General features: G+C 42.5%; 1 long non-coding RNA gene across 2 annotated transcripts; it reads left to right on the top strand.

The window, feature by feature from the left end:
- The first annotated feature begins 1062 nt into the window (after positions 1–1062).
- LOC104860729 lies at positions 1063–12972 on the top strand. Of its 2 annotated transcripts, none has more exons than XR_779788.3 (4): positions 1063–1456; positions 10009–10175; positions 11397–11506; positions 12887–12972. It is a non-coding gene; the product is annotated as an uncharacterized LOC104860729 (long non-coding RNA). The 2 variants fall into 2 exon arrangements; XR_004516483.1 differs by having other exon boundaries at positions 11397–11653.
- Positions 12973–18555: the final 5583 nt, after the last annotated feature.

Raw genomic sequence — 18555 nt, 5'->3', positions numbered from 1 at the left:
AAATCAGTACACTCCCACAACAATTTATTGTTCTTCTCCCTCGTCATTTCTCTTTTGATAATGGAACAACTCCCTACCCCCACTATGAAACAAACCCTCTGATGTGTCCACGGGGCTGCCTGGGGGCAAAGGTCAGCTCTCTGCCTAGGGTCAGCTGCTCCCGGTGACCTTGTCATCTAGAAGCTGGCTTGCAGACAAAGCTCTCTTCACTTCCCAGCAAGGCCTGTTATGTCCAGTTTCATCCATGATTCCAGGGAGTTCCGGCCAGATTAGTCTAACTCTGAAAATGATTGGCAGCCCTTGCTCCATGGCTTCTGGGAAATCTGCATGTTTCTACTAGGATTTAGGAGCTGCAGAAACCTGTCTGCCCCTGGCTTTGCTCAGCACCTGGCATCCTCAGGGGCCTTGGGACTCCACCCAGCCCCAGCCTAACCCTGCATGAGCTGGCATTGGCTGGCCAGTCTGGCCTCCCCCGGGATCCCTGTTTGGCTTGGCCTTTGTCAAGGAGGCTGGGAGCCTAAAGAAGCAGAGAATGAAGCAACAGCTTCCCTGGAGCACATTCCTGCCTATTGCCTGGTATCTGAATTGTGTGCCAAGTTGGGTGACTCTGCCTCTGCTTCTACTGATCCTTGGTAACAATGGCATGCCGCACACTGATCTTCTGCTCTTGCCTGGACAGACCTCCACAAGAGAAGAGACTGAGCCCTGGGGCCTGAAACCCATGGGCTCAGATATGTGCCTTTCACGCACACTCTCAGAGATGCTAAGACCCCTCCCAGAGCCTTGCTAGGTCCTGTTGGCTCATCCCCTGGACCTAACCAACCTGGCCAGGTAGTGTTTTAGATTCCAGAAATGGGCAAAGTGCGTGATGTCAGAGTGGTTTAAATCTCAAGGGGGCCTGGCATGGCAGAATATCTGAGGCTTGGGTTTACAATAAGCAGAAAAAAGCCCTCTTGGTCACTGTGACAGCTTTGTCTAATTTAACCTACCATTTCTCAGAGCACCCTGAGCATTTTGGAGAGTCAGACTCTTGCCTGATTATTTTTGCATGCAGGTTGGAAATGTATGGTGAAGATTCTGAATCTCCTGACCTCTTCTCTGGAGCAAACCCATTAGTCCAGGTTGTTTGCAAGCTGCTATTACTCTCCTAAGCTGGGTGGAGAAACTGAAGAAAGCCCTTCCTCTCTCCATTTTCATCTAGATCCACAACCTGGCAGGGACCACGTACTCCAGGCTTGCCAGGGACAAATCTGCTCAAGCCCTCCCCGGCCTAATTATGAAAACGCCCCTGTGGCTCTCGAAAGTGAAAGCTGGACAACAAATTGCACAGTCACCCTGTGTACAGAGGTCATCACACGCTTTGGGATCCTGTTCTCACCGGGCGCACTGAGCACGTGGTGTGACTGGAGGAGGTGGAGTGGGAAGGGAAGCTGACTTGTCCACACTGACACAGTGAGTAAGTGGCACAACCGCTGAAGGGAACCCAGAACTCTGACTCATGAGCTGCTCCCTCCTGACACCACCCTGCTGAAAGGTGTAAGAGGAACAGGGTGGGGTCACCGGCAGCACATGGGGACCACTATATAAGTGAAACAGTGGGGAGAAGACAAATTTGTGACCCCCAGAGGACTGAAAGAATCCTCCCTGTATGTTGGTGAGATCCAAAGCTGGGGTGTCTCACTCCTCACTGGGTGGGTGAGGCAGCTTCAGATTAAAAGGGCAAAAGCACAAAAGGAGAGGGGGCCATGTGAGGAGCACAGGGATGGCTGATGGGTGATGACTTGTGAGTGCCAGAGAGAGGAGAAGCCTACAGCGGGACAATCAGCAGCACGGCAGGGAGGCGCAGCCAGAGCAGGAGCCCACGCCCAGGCCTAGCAGAGTGCGTTTCTGGCACAGTGCAGGTGGAAGGACCCAGGCTGACTTCCCCCTCTGCAGTGGGGTCATTTATTAAGGTGGCACTGAGCTGGATTCGGAAAGAGGAAGTCTGATGAGAAGAAAGGGGTGAGCCCAGCATGAGGGATGTGTGGGGACAGCGAGCACTGGAAGACAGGGAAGAGAAACAAAGAATGTCTAACCAGCATCCTCATTTTTTTGGTTTTATGGGAAAATGGTGAAACTCTTGCAAGTGGCGATTACAGAGGGTGGGAGTCAAAGAGAAACCGCAGGCAGTTTTTTGTTTTTTTTTTAGAACAACAACCAAAAAATGTTCTCCCCAAACTAAACAAAGTTAGGTTGAGAAATTCAACATGGTACCTTAGGGACCTGGTGGCTCATTGTGCCTTCCCACAGGCGCCAGCCTCAGGCTCTAATGGCCACCTAAGGAGAAGAAGGGACACTTAGACTTTTCAGTCATGGTTCTCATTTGCAAAATAGTCTTTGCTGCCTTCTATAAAGCCCTTTGAGTCCTCTGCGGAAGCCGCTTTTGTGAGCTTCACAGGACTCCTAAACAGGTGATCCTAACCTGCTATCTGCACCAGATGGCTCACTTGCTCCCTGCCTCGCACAGGACAGCTGTGCAGCCTGTGACTCAGGGTGGTCCTTCCTGCATCTGTGCCCCATGCAGGCTGTGTGCTTACCTAAAAGGTGATTTCCCTTGGATGACACCCTGGGCCCTGTGCTTTGCTATCATTAAAGAAACAGAGGAATCCCCTAATTACAAGGTGGAACTCTGCCTTCAAAGATAGGCATGAGGCAACTTCTTTAGGAAAAACCAGGGCTGGGCCTGGGTGGTCTTGGTATTAGTTCCCTAGTGATGTGATTAAAAGAACCCATGCATTTCAGAGTAGCTTTTTTCCCCTTTCTTTTTTTTTTTTTTTTTAAACAAAAATGTAGGAGTCATTCAACCTTCTTGCAAATTACAGTGATTTTAAGTAAATAAAATGTTAGCAGTCCTCCCCGCCCTCTCACCTATCAGGCACAGAGTACCTGTATCTGATGACAGGAAATATCCCCTGCCTTCCCCCACTTAAAAAAAATCACTGTAACTGTTCAATTACATGTTGTGGGGTCAAATTTTTATTTACATGAAATTCTGATTCTCAACCATCTGATTTTTGTTAACTACTGCATCTAAATCAAGTAGTGCCTGCAGACCCCGTAATTAGTGTGATATCTTAAATTGTTCTTGAATTGAAATGGCTGTAGTGCTGTCTCTATCTGTGGTGCTAGAGGCGTCTATCTGGTGACTGAGATCCTATCTGCCCACACAGCCCTGTCTCCTTGGGCCCTGTTGGGGGTGGGCTGTGCTGGGAAGCTCCTTTCACTGTCAGAGTGCCAGACGGGGGCTGGGGGAGGGGCCTCAGTGCCCGTCTCAGTGAGACGAGTACATGCTGAGCCGCAGAACAGTGAAGCAAGGGAACTTCTGACCCCACTCTGGGACTTGAACATGGTCCCAGGATATGGGAGAGCCCTGCCCCTGCTTGCTAGCCAGGTGTGATAAGGATGGAGGAGGGAGAGCTTTGATGTCTCAGACAAGTATTGGGCTGGTCTCCAGTTCTCGAACTTCTGAGTGTAGTCTCCTGGGCACCCCAAAGTGGCTGGCTGTGATCCTGGGAGCTTTGGAGCCACTAATACCAATGTCCATGCTAACAACACCAGTGGTCACCTCTATCTAGGCAAGGGCTGAGTCCTGGCATCAACCCAACTCTTCCCAAACAGCTAGACTGGGCCATTAAAAACAACAAACACCAGGAGGTAGACATCCTGGGCACAGTCCTAGAACTGGCTGTGTCAGTGAAGGGCGCCCATACCATCAAACGAAAAGTCTAATGACACAGTGAAAGTACCATGCCTTTCTCAAAGACTAGCACCACCTTCCTATACACACTTATAGTGGTTCGACTCCACAGAGACAAAAGACTTTCTATAAAATTCCATTTTGTTCATTGGCAGTTTCCCTTTTTTAAAAAAATTATATACATTTAAGGTATATAATATGATGTTTTGATATACATAGGTCAAGTGAAATGACTACCACAGCCAAGGAAGTCATGCTCATTGTCTCTCTCAGACAAGTTGTATGGTGGGGGGTCACTCTCATAAACTTCCAGGACACGAGGCTGGAATAATCATAAGCCTCCTGCTGCATATTTGATCTTCAGACTGATTCTTCCTACTTAACAGAAATCTGTACCCTCCAACCTGCATCTCCCTGTATTCCCTTCATCCCAATCCTGCCAACCACTATACTACTCTCTTGCCTATGTATTCAACTTTTTTTAGATTCTACACATAAAAGAAATCACCAAGTATTTTCTTTCAGTACCTGGCTTATTTCACTTAATATCATGTCCTCCAGGCTTACCCTTGTTGTCGTAAATGATAAGGCCTCTCTTTTACAGTTGAACAATATTCCATCATGTATATGATTAAAAATACAATGAATGTTTAGTCTAAAAAATTATTACAGTAAAAAACATGTTGCTGTTAAACCCCCTCAAAATACTGCCTCTTGCTTCAAACACACCTCATTACTATTGCCACTTTCTGAAGCAGTTCTAGAAGTCTTCCATGAGTTTCTTTAATTGCACCGTGATGGCTGCCTCAGTGTCTTAAACTGAATCAAAACGTTTGCCTTTTGTGGTCATTTTGTTTTTGGGAAGGAACAAGAAGTAGCACAGAGTCAGACCCAGTGAATAAGATGAATAAGGGCATGCTGTAATGTTTTTACGAACCTGTCTCTCCTCTGTATGACGCTTGCCTACAGAATTAACCATATTTGTGATCAAACACACTCACAAAAGAGAACTTCCAGAACTGCTTCAGAAAGTAACAAGAATGATGAGAAATGTGTCCAAAGAAAAGGAGGGTATTTTGAGGAAGATTAATGGCAATGTGACTTTTACTGTAATAATGTTTTATTTAGACACACACATATAGTTCCATCTTGTATATCACAATCCCTTTATCCATTTGTCCATCCATCAGTGGACACAGGTTGTTTCCATGGTTTGGCTGCTGTGAATGTTGCTTCAAGGAACATGGCAGGCAGGTGACTATCAGTTGCTGATGTCATTTCGGCTGGATGTGAACTTAGCAGTGAGATTGATGGGTCATGTGGCAGCCTCATTTCTAAAGTTTTTCAGAACATTCATACTGTTTTCCGTAATGGTTGGACAAACTTACATTCCTACCACCGATGTGCAGGGGTCCCTTTTCTCCACATCCTAACCATTACTAATTATCTCTCATCTCTTTTGATAAGAGACATCCCAACAGATGTGAGACATCATCTCATTGCGGTACATTTTCCTCATAATTTTTGATATTGGGTACCTTTCCATATACCTGTTGGCCATTTTTATATCTTCCTTCGGGGAAATGTCTATGCAGGTTCTTTGACTGTTTTTAATTGGATTATTTTTATTTGATTAGGTTTGTTGGGGATTTTTGTTTTTGTTTTTCATTAAGTTTATTGGTACATTTAAAGCAAACGATACAGTTACAGTCATCATTGGGATCTTGTACCTTTACATGATATATCTTGGTCCTTGTTTTTTCCCATTCCCCTGTCCTCCCTTCACCCCCTTCACCCTTCCCTATTCACAAAGACTTTGCTTCCATTTTTTCAACATTTTTTTCTTTTCCCTTATTTCCTTTCCCCTCCCCTCCCCACTTCCCCTTTAGCCATTTTCTTCCTATTTCACTCTCTTAATTAAAAGTTTTTCTGTTTTTTTAGTAATATGAATTTATTATATATTTTGAATAGTAACCCTTTATTACACACATATATGAAGCACATGTTTTCCCCAATTTCCAGGCTGTACTTTTGTTGTTCCCTCTGCTATGCAGATTATGTCTGATATAGAAACACTTGTTTACTTTGCTTACGATTCCCACATGCCTCTGATTTTTTAATTGCACCGAAGGATTTCTAGTCAGAAAAGATGGCTTTCCTTAGCTTTTTTTCCCCCATAAAGCTTTTCCCTTTATTCTTTGTCATACTTTCTATAGTTGACTTTTTAAAAAATCCTTTCTATGATGAGAAAAGTAAGACAAAGTTTTTCCAAAGTCCCACCCCAAAAATCAGTTAACCAACAAGGTGATTTCTTCATTCTTCACCTTGGTCCGTGGAGATGAGGGAGACAAACACAGAGACAGAGAGCAAAGAGAAAAGTGAGGCTTCGTGATTGGTTCAGGAAGGGAAGAAGTCAAGGTAAGCAGGGACAAACACTGTGTCACACTGTCACAGCACCCAGTCCCATGGGGCAGCACTGACAAACCAACCATCTAGCAAGAGACAAGGATTGGCCCACTTTGTCATCAGACAAATGTCCATTTTAATGTTGTTTCTTCCTAATATGAGAAAACAAAAAAACATGGAAACAAAGTCTTTGTAGATAGGGAGGGGTAGAAGGTTTGAAGGGAGGGTAGGGGAATGGGGGAAAAATAAGAACCAAGATGATTATGTAAAGGTGCAAATTTCCAATGATGAATGTCATTGCACTGTATACCCTAAATGTACCAATAAAATTAATTAATCAAAAAAATATTGTTTCTTCCTAAAATAGAGCTTAGCTCTTTGACATTTGGGGCAATGGCTGGCATAATACGGCCCTCTGGTTGACATATAGGCTGAATTGTGTCTCCCTGAATCCATACTTTCAAGCCCTAATACTTCAGAAGGCAACTGTACTTGGAGATGTGGGTATATTTCTTTCTTTCTTTTTTCCTTTTCTTTTCTTCCTTTCCTTCTTTCCTTCTTTCTTTCTTTCTTTCTTTCTTTCCTTTTTTCTAGAGTAGAACTTAGGGCAGTGATGCCAAACCTTTTAGAGCTTTCAATGATACAAACAGCCACGGCAGCATGCATGCCATTGACTTGCCACCACTGACTGAGAGCCTCACACAGGCTAGGTGAGCATTCCATTGCTGAGACACCCTCTCATTCCCGAGACGGGGTCTTGCAGAGATTATTAAGACCAGGTCTTTAGTACAGACACTAGTCCCATCTGACTGGGGTCCTTACAAGAAGAGGAGATTAGGAATACAGGCTCACTCAGAGGGACAACCACATGAGCACACCCGAGGAAGACAAGGAGAGGAGCCTTGGGAGGAACCCCTCCTCCTCCGCTTCAATCTCAAACTTCCTGCTTTCAGAATTGTGAGAAAACTGAGTTGTTATTGGTTAGGTCCCCCAGCATGTTGTACTTTGTATGGTAGCCCTAGCAAATGAGTACAGGAGATATGTTAAAGATCAACTTTGCCTCCGTTAGTCTCAATATAAACAGACAATATCACCAGTGCTTACATTTACATGGGAGGGCAGCATGACCCAGTACTCGCTCTGGTCTGGGCCTTGGTTCAGTTCACCAACTTCATCACTTACTAACAATGAGGCCTTGGACAAACACTTAACTTGTGCCTCGGTTTACAGATCTGAAAATGGGTCAGTGGTACCTTATCTCACAAAATTATTATGAGGATTAAATGAATTAGTGTCCTAAAGCACTTAAAATATTGCTTAACCCAGTGACTAATGCATGAATATTTAAAATGGCTACAAAGTACAATGGAATTCAGTTTATAAAATCTTTATAAATTCTAATGGGAGAGAGTTGAAGCCAGGCCCTTTTACACTGAGCTCTGTCCCTAGCCCTTTTGTTTTATCTAGTTTTGTTTTCAATGTTTTATTTTGCATCAGGTTGTCCCTGAATTATCCAGTCTGGCCCTGAGTTTGTGATCCTCCTGCCCTAGCTTTCCAAGTAGCTGGATTACATGTGTGTCCCACCACACCTTGCTTAGCATAGTTTATTAAATTCTATGTATAAAGAATTCCTGTTATATTCAAGGAAATATGTCATAACATTCAGAGTTTTAACCAGTGCTGCTAGAGGCTGGAGTATTCAATTTAGATTTGTGGGAAGAGAAATGACTGAACTGAGTGGTGTACCCTGACAGTGAAGATGGTCACCATGCATGCATCCTGACAGAAGTGATTGTGAACCGTGTCTGATGAGTATTTTAACATTCTTCTTTCTCTCTTTTTCTTCCTGGTCATGAGGGGAGTGGTTTTACTCTGTCATATGTTCCCACTATGACATGCCATCTTGGGCCCAAAGCCATGGGGCCACTGATCATGCACCAAAACCTACTAATGTGTGAGCCAAGATAAACCGTTTTCTCTTTATAACCTGATTACCTCAGGTGTTTGCTACAGATAAGGAAAGCTGATTAGTGCACTGTCTTCCAACTCCCACCAACATTGGTTACCCCAAGAAGTGTCCCCAAGATTGTCCAGCACGCGCGCTGAAAATGTTCACAGGTGCTATTTGCATGCCTCGCCACAGAGCTGGGGTAAACACTGCTTGATTTTTACAGGTAAAACTTTAACAAAGATAAACTTGCTCACGGCAGTGGACCACATGATTGTTCTGTGTGTGATGACTAACAGAAACAGAGTCCAGCTAGGGCCAGCATCCCAGGGTCCAGAAACCAGTGTGCAAATCTTTCTGGAAGGCCAACCTAGCTGCAATCTGCTCAGGACCCAAGAGCACTGGAGTAAGCTAGACGATCAATGACCAGAAGAGCCACATGGCTGAATGGAACGGTGTTTGGTGACTGAGAAATGACAACTCGTTGACCTTTAATATTCTACTCAGTTTCTGTCAGGAAATCCTAAAGCCCTAACAACTCTCCAGACAATCATTTGGCCAACAGGTTCTTACACAGAAATGTTCAGTCTTGAAAAATGAGTCTTATAAACCAGTTGGGAAAAGAGGAAAGTATCAGCAGTAGGGAGAGAGCACCCGAGGTAGACTTCACAGGCTATTATTCCTCTGGGATCAAACACTGCCTTTCAGACACTGGGAACGTTTTTATGAGCATAAAAATTACTGCAGGAGACTTGAAATATTTTCACTCATGTCAGTACAATCCGCAGAGCTATTAACATTTTCAAAATTTCAAGCACTAAAAGGTACATATCATCTGAATGGAAGTACTGGAGTAACTGATAACCTGCCTCCGCCAACAGTGGATGGGGAGGTTGATGGTACTTTATATAGCTTTTATTTATCTAGAACTAAACCACTGCATGACCTCACATGTCCCAAAAATAGCTTGGAGACATTGAATTTTTTTTTAAAGAGCAAACCTTGAGAAATGCTTTTCTGAAACACTTCTCTCATAGGAGAACTAGCCTCATGCCCTGACTCAGAACGTGTGTAAATGTATTGTACACATGTCCTTAACCAGTGAGCATCCTGCTTTCATTCCCTGACAGTTCAGAAATAGAAAATCAGCAATCAGGGGAGGATTTCTCACAGCCATAGTCACTAACAAGGAACAGCTGCCGTCAGCCCAGAGGCAGGAGAAAGAAGCTGGAGGCACGCAGACTCAAGACTCCCAGAGGCACAGTAACTTGGGCCCCTTAGCATACAGGCAGATGTTCTGTCCCTGTCCATCTGAATTGCCTAAGCCTTAACACACATAGCCCTACATAGGATGACTTCTCGCCGTGATGACTTCAAGACAGAAGAAAAGAAATTAAATTAACTTCCCCTTACTCTTAAGAAACAGGAGATAAACTGCATTTTGGAACATTTTCTGCCCAAAATGATTTTTTTCTTTCCTTCTTGTGTCTCCCCTCTCCGTACTTCCTCTCCTCTTTTCTCTCTTCTGTTTTCTCTTCCTTTTTCCTTTTTCTGGCACTTTGAAGCACCTGCTTCAATGTGTCTAGAACTGCGCCCTCCAGAATGGACAGCTAAAGAGCTGCAACTTGCTGTTCTCAGCTCCCATGTGCTCATAGGGCTTATGGCACTATGTGTGACTGATATTTAGTCACACCCTTTAAGAATAACCTCCCAGTTTTTAAGTTTCTGAACAGGTGAACTACCCTTAAAGATACAGCTACTGGAAAGGAGGAAAAACGGGGGAGGTGGGAGGAACAACTAAAAGAAATTGTTAGGAGAGGTTGTCAGAATAAACATTACATCAGTGTGGTGGGAGGGGAAAGAGGGCTTCCTTGAGGCATAAACAAAATGTCACCATCTCATTTATTTTTACTTTTAGCCCAGCTCACAGACAGATCTCTGAAACTGCTCATTATCACCAGATGCCCTTTCGAGGGCTGAAGAACTGAAAGAAAGATCTAAGTTACCTCCCTGTATGACATATAAGAAATGTCGGCACATGCAGATCTTCCTAAGGAAAGAAAATGTAACTGTAGCAGCTCTGCAGTAAGTTTTATCAGTTGCTTCACACGCACACACTCACGCACACCACACACACACACACACACACACACACACACACACACACACACATACACATTCATATACCCCATTTAGATTGGGGCCTTTGACCTGCAGAGAATGTGTAGCTTCAAGAGCTGCTCTTCTCTGACTCTGAAGGCTTCCTGTCATCCAAAATCCTGGAAAACGCTATGCCTGATTATTCCTTGGATCCTTGCTGAAACTGAGGATGGAGCCAGGGCCGCCTCTTGTCACCTGTTGTGACTGGCAGTGGTCCACGTAAGAGCACACTGCCTATGAGGAAGCTGAGGCTCAAGAAATTTGAGTCAAGTTCCCAAGAGATGCATCTTACAAGCAGAGATGGGATTTAGAGAGGTTGCTTATAGCTGCTGGGCTCTCCCACCAGCCAATGAGACTTAAGCAGTTATCAATGAAGCTGACCCTCATTTTCAAAGGGTCAGGGATGGACTGAGAACAATGGTACTTGGAATGTAGACACCAGGATGCACTGAGGCCCATGCCTTGCACAAAAGAGCGCTCTCGTGTCCCTTAGTAATGGGCACTTGGCCTGTCTGAATGGCTTCCAAGCAGCCCAAACAGCAGGGGCTGGGCCTGGCAGCACAGCTGATGTGGGGAGAAGGTCTGTCCCTGTGTGGCCTTGGCAGCAACAGATCACCCTATCTAGAATCTTCTCTGCTCACCACGGCACTTTGCAACAGCAAGTAAAATATTCACAATCAGATCTGGACTTTTCCAGCCGGACATTCCTTGTGACCAAATCCTATGTGACCTGGGAAGTTGCTCTTTCATGGGTTGTTTCTAGTCACACAAGTAACAAAAGGCAGCTCTGGCTTCATCCTCAATTTCAGCAAGGATCCAATTATACAGAGATTAGGCCAGGTGATCCCTGAGCCTCGGCCTTCCATTGCTCTGAGGTGTTTGCTAAATGCAGTGGAGGCAACTAAAAAATAGACATGTGGTGAAAAGGAGAAGGAAAAGAAAAAAGAGAGAGAGACAGAGACAGAGACAGACAGAGACTAACTTTGGAAATTATCAGCCTGTCAACTTACCATATGTAAAAATACAGTAACCATTGATCAAAATATCAAGTTGTCAGCCCTGAAACAGAACGCTAAGGAAGTACTAAGCTGTACATACAGTATATGACCAACTGAGCCTCATGGACTAACAGAACTTCCTTCTCAGGCAAAGTGGCAAGTCACCGTGGCAGCCATAAGATCAAGACAGGACCCTGCAAAGTCTTCAGGAAGACCTGGTTGAGATTCTGGCCCTAGGTCTTGGACACTTGGGCAAAGGTTAGACTCCTTGGAAGAGAACCTGGGAAAGTTGCCCAGCCTCTGGGGACATTCACAGAGTTAAGGACATCACCGTCATGCAGAACTGGGCTTCTTGCATCATTGTGGTCCTGACTCTAGATTAACAAATTCACTGGCCAGCATACAGTGAGTGGATCATTGAATAATAAGTTCTCTGTAAATAATTCTTTGTTGATTGAGTCATTAATACTTGAAAATAGTGTTTAGTTATATTTCACCTTGCTAAACTAAAGCCAAAATACTATGTACACATTTCTAATTTATGGGGAAATAGCTACCATTCCACAGGAATGCATATGATACTATAACCTTCAAAACCATTGATATTTTAATATTAAAAGCAATGTGGGCTGGGGACTTAGCTCAGTGGCACCACGCCTGCTTGGCAAGCACAAGGTCCTGAGTTCAATCCCTGGTACTTAAAAAAAAAAAAAAAGCAATGTAGTGTTCATTGCTTAAAATACAGAATATAAAGAATTAGAAAGAATTGCCTCTAATCTCATAATTGCTCTACTTAGGTACAATGAGTTAACGTTTTAGTGTATTTTCTTCCAGTTTTTTCATATATATGTATATATGCACAAATTCATGTATATTTAAAATTAAAATTATATGGAATATATGGCTGTCTTCCTTTTTCACAAAATGTTACAGATGGAACATTTTCATTGATCAACAACTATCTCTGCAAATACGATTTTTACATATCTACATAGCACCCTATCATATGGATGGACTATGATTTACTTAACTGTTTCCTTATGTTTGTATACTGGGTTTATTTCCAACTTTTCCTGTATTATAAAGAATGCTTCATAGAATATGCTCATTCATAAATCATTCTGAACACTTCCGATCATTTTTCTTAAAATAGATATCTAGAAGCAAGATTACTAGACAAGGGAGTATAAACCCTTTTATGGTTCTTGTTACATACTTCTGAAGATGTTTTAAAAACATTTAAGGATTAAGGTCTAAAAGAAGTCACAGAAATGACAGGTTTGGTTTGGTTTTAGCACTGTTGCCTCCTGTCATTCAGGCAAGGCTGGTCGACAAGTTGGCTACCTTCAGGGTTATAATCTTGCCCATCATGGGTGTCACCTGCATCTCAGGAGCCCCCACCAGAGAAGGCTTTGTCATGGACAGCCTGCAGTGCCTCGCCTACCCCTAAGGCCTATGTGCTTCCAGGATGGCATGCAAAACCAGGACTTACTCTGGGGGGGTTGTTTCCGAGGCTGGAATATACACTACAATCAAAGGCCTAATGCCTAGGGCCAGCAAGGAAAAATAAACAAGAAAGATTGAGGCCACTGAATTAAAAATACTAAATTGCTTCCTGCCCTTTGTCTTTTTACATAGCTCTTTCCAGCATCCTTGCAGACTTCAGAAGTGTCAAGAGTCGTGCTAGCCCCAGAAAAGGCTGTTGATTAAAGAAATAATGAAGATCATTTTGAATATGGTGCTCAATTATATGCAATGATGACTTGACATTAGGCTTGCTTCAATTGTTTATTTTATGAAATAAAAAGCTAAGTCTGTTGTTTATCTTTAAAAAAGAATTCCTAACTGCATCACAGAAGTTTTTGCCTCTCTTTTTTCTGAAAATTTACTTTGCAATAAGCACAGAATATATTCATATTAATCATAAATATCCCCCTCCCCTCCCTTTCAGGTAAGTAGAATTTTAATTATTAGGGTAGATAGATTTTCTTAAGTACTTCTCATTATAATTTTTTATGTCGTACTTCCCTAACTTGCTTTACTGTTTTCTTTGTCTTTTATATTATGCAAAACTTATTCTGAAAAATTTATGCAAAATTATTACCAGTAGAGGCACCAAATATATTCCCATATCTTAGGAACTTCAATATAAACATGTCTCTGCTGACAGAATCATAGGGTCAGAGAAAAGAAAAAAGCAGATTTAGCTGGCTGGGACCTTGGGATAGAAAACACAATTCCCTTGTTTGGATTTAAGAAAGAAAGAAAAAAATCAGCTCAGAGACATAAAAAAGCTTTGTGGAGTCTTATTTTTGCTACTGAACCAAGAATACAAAATAGGAAAAAAAATAGACATAACATCTGAATTCTTTACAGCCCTTTACAGTTTATAAAACACTTTCATGTCCAATGTTAAAAGGTACTGCAATTCTGAGCTTTCAGCAAACAACTCTTCCACGTGCTCTCTCGACGAGACCCAGGTGGCTGATTTCACAACTGGTATTACTTCATCTATTGGTTGTTACCAATGGAGTCTCCAAAGGCATTTAAGGGGAATTCTCACAGGGAACAATAGGCTGCCACGTCCGGTGGGTCAGTTCAAAATGGAGAATAACATATTTTGCCCTCAATGTTAAGAAACTCGAGCCAATTCTAACTAGTATCAGAAGGATTTTTTTCTGATTTCTAAAGAACTTGTCACTGGTCACATCTGCCACTTGGGGCTCCAAGGACCGAATTCAATCTCAAAGAAATTCAAGTCTGTGTCTTTCAATATCCCAGGGTGGGTTTCTCCACTGCAGGCATCAGAGTAGGTATCTTTGCCAGCTGTATCTTCATGGAAGATGACGGCAAGTGCCTGCGAGATGTCAAATGATAAACTAGAGTACTCATCTGAAAGCTTTCACAGTCATTCAATCAGATTTCCCAAATTTATGGAGCACAGAGAAGGGAGGCAGAGGAGAACAAGGCGTGGCCACCGTCCCCAACTCAGTGGGCAGGTGCTCAGCCCAGCCACATCTGTGGGAGTGTCCTGAATCCTTGGAGAGTTGACCTCTTTTTTTTTTCTCTTCCTGGTACTGGGAACTGAGCTCAGAGCCTCATGCTTGCCCAGTAGGCACTGTGCCACTGAGCACATCCTCTGCTCTAACTTCTGTGGACGATGTCATAGTCTGTTATGACTGTTGGGGTCAGCTCTTTTGTGACCTCCTCCTCCTCCAGGTAGTGGGTTACAGAGTCATGCATTTAGTCCTTCAGTAGGGTGTATTTGTTTCCTGTGCTCACCACAACAAATTACCACAAACTGGGTGGCTTAAAGCAACCAAAATTTCTTCTCCGTTTTTGAGGCCAGAAGTCTGAACAAGGCATTAGCAAGGCTGTGCTTATTCTGAAGGCCCGTGGGGCAGAAGCCAACCTTCACCTTTCTTTTCACTCCTGGTGTTGCTGGCCATCCATGACAGTCTGGGGGTTGTGGACGCATCCCTCCAATCCATCTCCAGCGTCACATGGTGCCCTCCTTGTGTCTCCTTCTCTGGAGGGCACCGGTCCCATTGATTAGGTCACCCTAGCTCAGTGTTGTCTCATCTTTGCTTGTTTACATCTATAAGACCCTATTTCCAAAAAAGTCACATCTGCAGCTACCATGGGTGAGTTCTTACACTGACTTTTATGGGAGGCACAGGGATTTGATCCACCCAGGGCCCTTTCTCAGGACAGACAACAAATTCTCTGTTGGGATGGCAGGCTGCAGGCTCACATGGCTGTGTTCAAGGGGAAAGTGGAAAGAGCAAGCACAGAGGGTTAAAATAATGTGGCACAAGTTTCCAGGGCTGAGAAGACAGAACAGTCTAAAGTAGACCTTCAAGGAAGTGACATTTCTCATGTCCCTGTCTTTCATCTTTATGTGTCTATCTTTCATACTAATGTCTTTCTCTCCTTGTTCCAGTGAAGTGGCAAGAGAGTAAAAGTGCTGAGCTTCTGCCATAAATCAGGCGCCGCACAGCACCCCATCCATTTGGGCCACTCACTGTCCATCCTCTGTGGCAGGGGTCATAGGCACTGTCCTGACAGACTCTGTTTGCTACTCTTGATTGAGTCTGAAGTGGCCTCCTGATAAAGCTTTCGTTTAGGCTGTAAAGTGCGCATCTCCTTTCCATTTCAGTCCTTTGCACCAGAAGCGTTTTCCACTTAATGAGCACACACAGCCAGGAACAATCCAGTGGGAGGTGTAGCGCTGTTATGGCGAGCATCCGTTGGAAGGGTGGCCAAAACAATCTCACCTGGAAGAGCACAGGACAGGCAGCATCTGTGCTCCATGCACCGACTGGCACCGAGACCTTTCTGCACTGATGAGCAGGGCAGACAGCTTGCTCCAGCACGGCTCAGACACCCTGTATTCCCCAGGCAAGGGGTTGCTTTCACCAGGAGTTAAAGTCTTCCTAAAAAAGAAAAGCTGCTTTTTTGCTCCCTGTTGACTACCACCCATTGGAGAGGCAGAAATTGTTAAAGATATGTTCAGCAGAGTCCCTGCCCTAGTAACAAATTACCTAATGTGAACTGCAAGGACAAAACAAGTATGGAAAAAACTTTCAGGAAACTAAACAAGTATGATAAAACATCTTTGGATCATCTACAGGCGAAGGGAATTGCCTTTTCTGACAAATGAATACAAGTCGTAAGTGAGCCTTTGGGAGAGGAATAACTACTTTTCCTCCAAATTTCTAGAAACTTTGTGAAGAAATTGTTTTCATCCTTATACCCTAATTGATTTAGCAACAAATGAAGAGCATAGTCAAGACTCTCAGTTGAAAGTAAGAGAAACAACTCAAATAAAGGGCAATATATTTATTCATTATCTAAAAATATTCAGAATAGTTTCATATATTTAAACAATGTCTTCAGGATTATTCTACAGGATTCTGTCTTGCCTTCCACTCCTAACTTCATTCTCAAGAAGGTAATCGTTTTTTTGTTTTGTTTTGTTTTGTTTTTACAAGATGTCCAACAGAAGTTCTGGGCTAATTTTCTAGAGCCAAGAAGAGAATTTCTCTTTTCCAGTACATGTAGCCCAGTACATGTCAGCCCTAGGCTCACAGCCTTACCTCTGACAGTCTTGTTGGTAACATCTGCTCTCTCCTGAGCACCAGCTACTAAACCCTCTTGTTGGCCACTTAAGAACCTTGTGATCTGTCCTGAGCTGGTGTAAGAGTCAACTCCACCAGAACCCAGGGAATGCAGAGTGGGGGGGCTCCTTAATAAGAACTAGGGTCCTGCTGTCACGGGTTGGGCAGACAAAAGTAACAAATACATGACATGGGACAAAAATAAATGTACATTGCTATGAGATTCTGATTGAGAAATTCAAAATCATTCCCAGCTCTTTAAAGTAATGTTTACAATGTCAATCAGGTGGGCTTTTCATAGAATTTCTGATTGCTTTGCACTGGTAACCAGGTTACCAAAAAATTGTTTGTACCTCTTACCAAAATGGTTGTCCAGGAACATTTCCTGTTAATTCCTACTTTAGAATATTGCATAACTCCTTATTTCATGCACACACATAGATTAAAAACAAACCAAAAAACTAAAAAAAAAAAAATTCTAGTGAAAGTTTTCTATATTCACATCATTTTTTTTTTTTGCAAGAAAGACTATCTGGCTAAATTTAATTAAACATAAGAAAAATAGCAGTAGCTATTTGTAATAAGTACAAAGAGATAATAAGAAAAGATAAAATAGAAAAAAGTAGCCATTCACTTGTTGCAAATGCAAAGAAGACATATAAAAAGCAGTCTTTCACAGGATAGATTTTGCCATTTTCTAGAAAGAAACTATAATGTTTATTTTTAGTTCTCATTCTTTTCCCCAACTCAAATTTTAATAGTCACTGTGACTCATATTTGATTTGCTGGATTCTTGACAATGGCTAACTTTAATTCTTCCACTTTTCCTTCATTATAATGAGCCCTAGTTTTTAAAAATCCACTAACATTGTAATTTAAAAATCAACTTGTATTCAAAGAAAGAAATCTCAAAGAAAATTTTAGACAATTCCATGAAAAAGAAAATATGGAGGTGGCAGTGCTGTGAGGGAAATTAGTAGCCATAAGACGCTTACACAGAAAGAGAGGAAAGTCTCAAATGAATAATCTAAATTCTTATGTCAAGAAACTGGAAAAAGAAGAGCAAAATAAAGTCAAGTCAAGCAGAAAAAGCAGGAATAATTCAGTTAAGAGCAGGAACCAATAAAATTAAAATCAGGAAAGTGTAGGAAAATTAATAATATAAAAAATGAGACTCGGGCCAGGGATTTAGCTCAGTGGTGCTGCTGCCTGCCTTGCAAGCATAAGGACCCAAGTTCGATGCCCGGTACCAAATTAAATAAATAAATAAATAAAAAGTGAGACTCTGGAAAAATTAATAAAATCAATAAACTTTTGGTGAGACTGACAAAAATAAAAATAGGGAAGATACAAATCACCACTATCAGAAACAAAACAGGAAGACTATAGATCTTACAGATAGCAAAAGTATTTTAAATTTGAGAACCTAAATAAATGGATCAATTCTTTGAAAGCTACAAATTACCAAAACTCAACTGAGATGAAATAAGCAAACTATCTAGTCCTGTGACCTTTAAAGACACTGAATTTGTACATAGAAAGCTTAGGAAAAAGAAATTTTCAGATTCATTTTACTTTCACTAGAGAATTCTAACAAACATTTAAAGAAAAATTAAAATCAAATGCACACAATCTCTTCTAAAACAACAGGAGGTCTATAGATGTAGTTCAGTCATAGAGTACGTAGCATGTATAACACGCTAGGTTAGATCACTACCACTGAGAAGGAGAAGGAGGAGGAAGAGGAAGAAGAGGAGGGAGAAAAGGAAAAGGACAAGGACCAGGACAATGTCTTAATTACTTTCTCATCACTAAGACAAAATACCCAACAACCACAGCTATAAGAAGGAAAGGTTATTTTGGTTCATAGTTTGTAGAGGTTTCAGTCCATACTCAGCTGACTCCAAGGCAGGGCAGTGTGGCAGAGGAGAAACAGCTCATGGTGGCAGGAAGCAGAGAGGGAGAGATCAGGGGAGGAGAAAGGGAGAGAGATCCTTCCAGGCCACGCCCACTGTGACCCACCTCCTCCAACTGAGTTTCACCTTCAACATCACAGTTAGCTATAAATTGGGCTGGGGATTTAGCTCAGTGGTTCGGTGGCCTGCCTTCCAAGCACAAGGACCAGAGTTCGATCCCTGGTACCAAAAAAAAAAAAAAAAAAAAAAAAAAAAAATAAAATAAAAATAA

Source organism: Fukomys damarensis, unplaced genomic scaffold (genome assembly GCF_012274545.1).
Source record: "Fukomys damarensis isolate Sample0158 unplaced genomic scaffold, DMR_v1.0_HiC HiC_scaffold_10, whole genome shotgun sequence".
NCBI lineage: Eukaryota > Metazoa > Chordata > Mammalia > Rodentia > Bathyergidae > Fukomys > Fukomys damarensis.
Note: the sequence above shows the minus strand (reverse complement) of the source record. Positions and strands in the feature narration are given on the sequence as shown.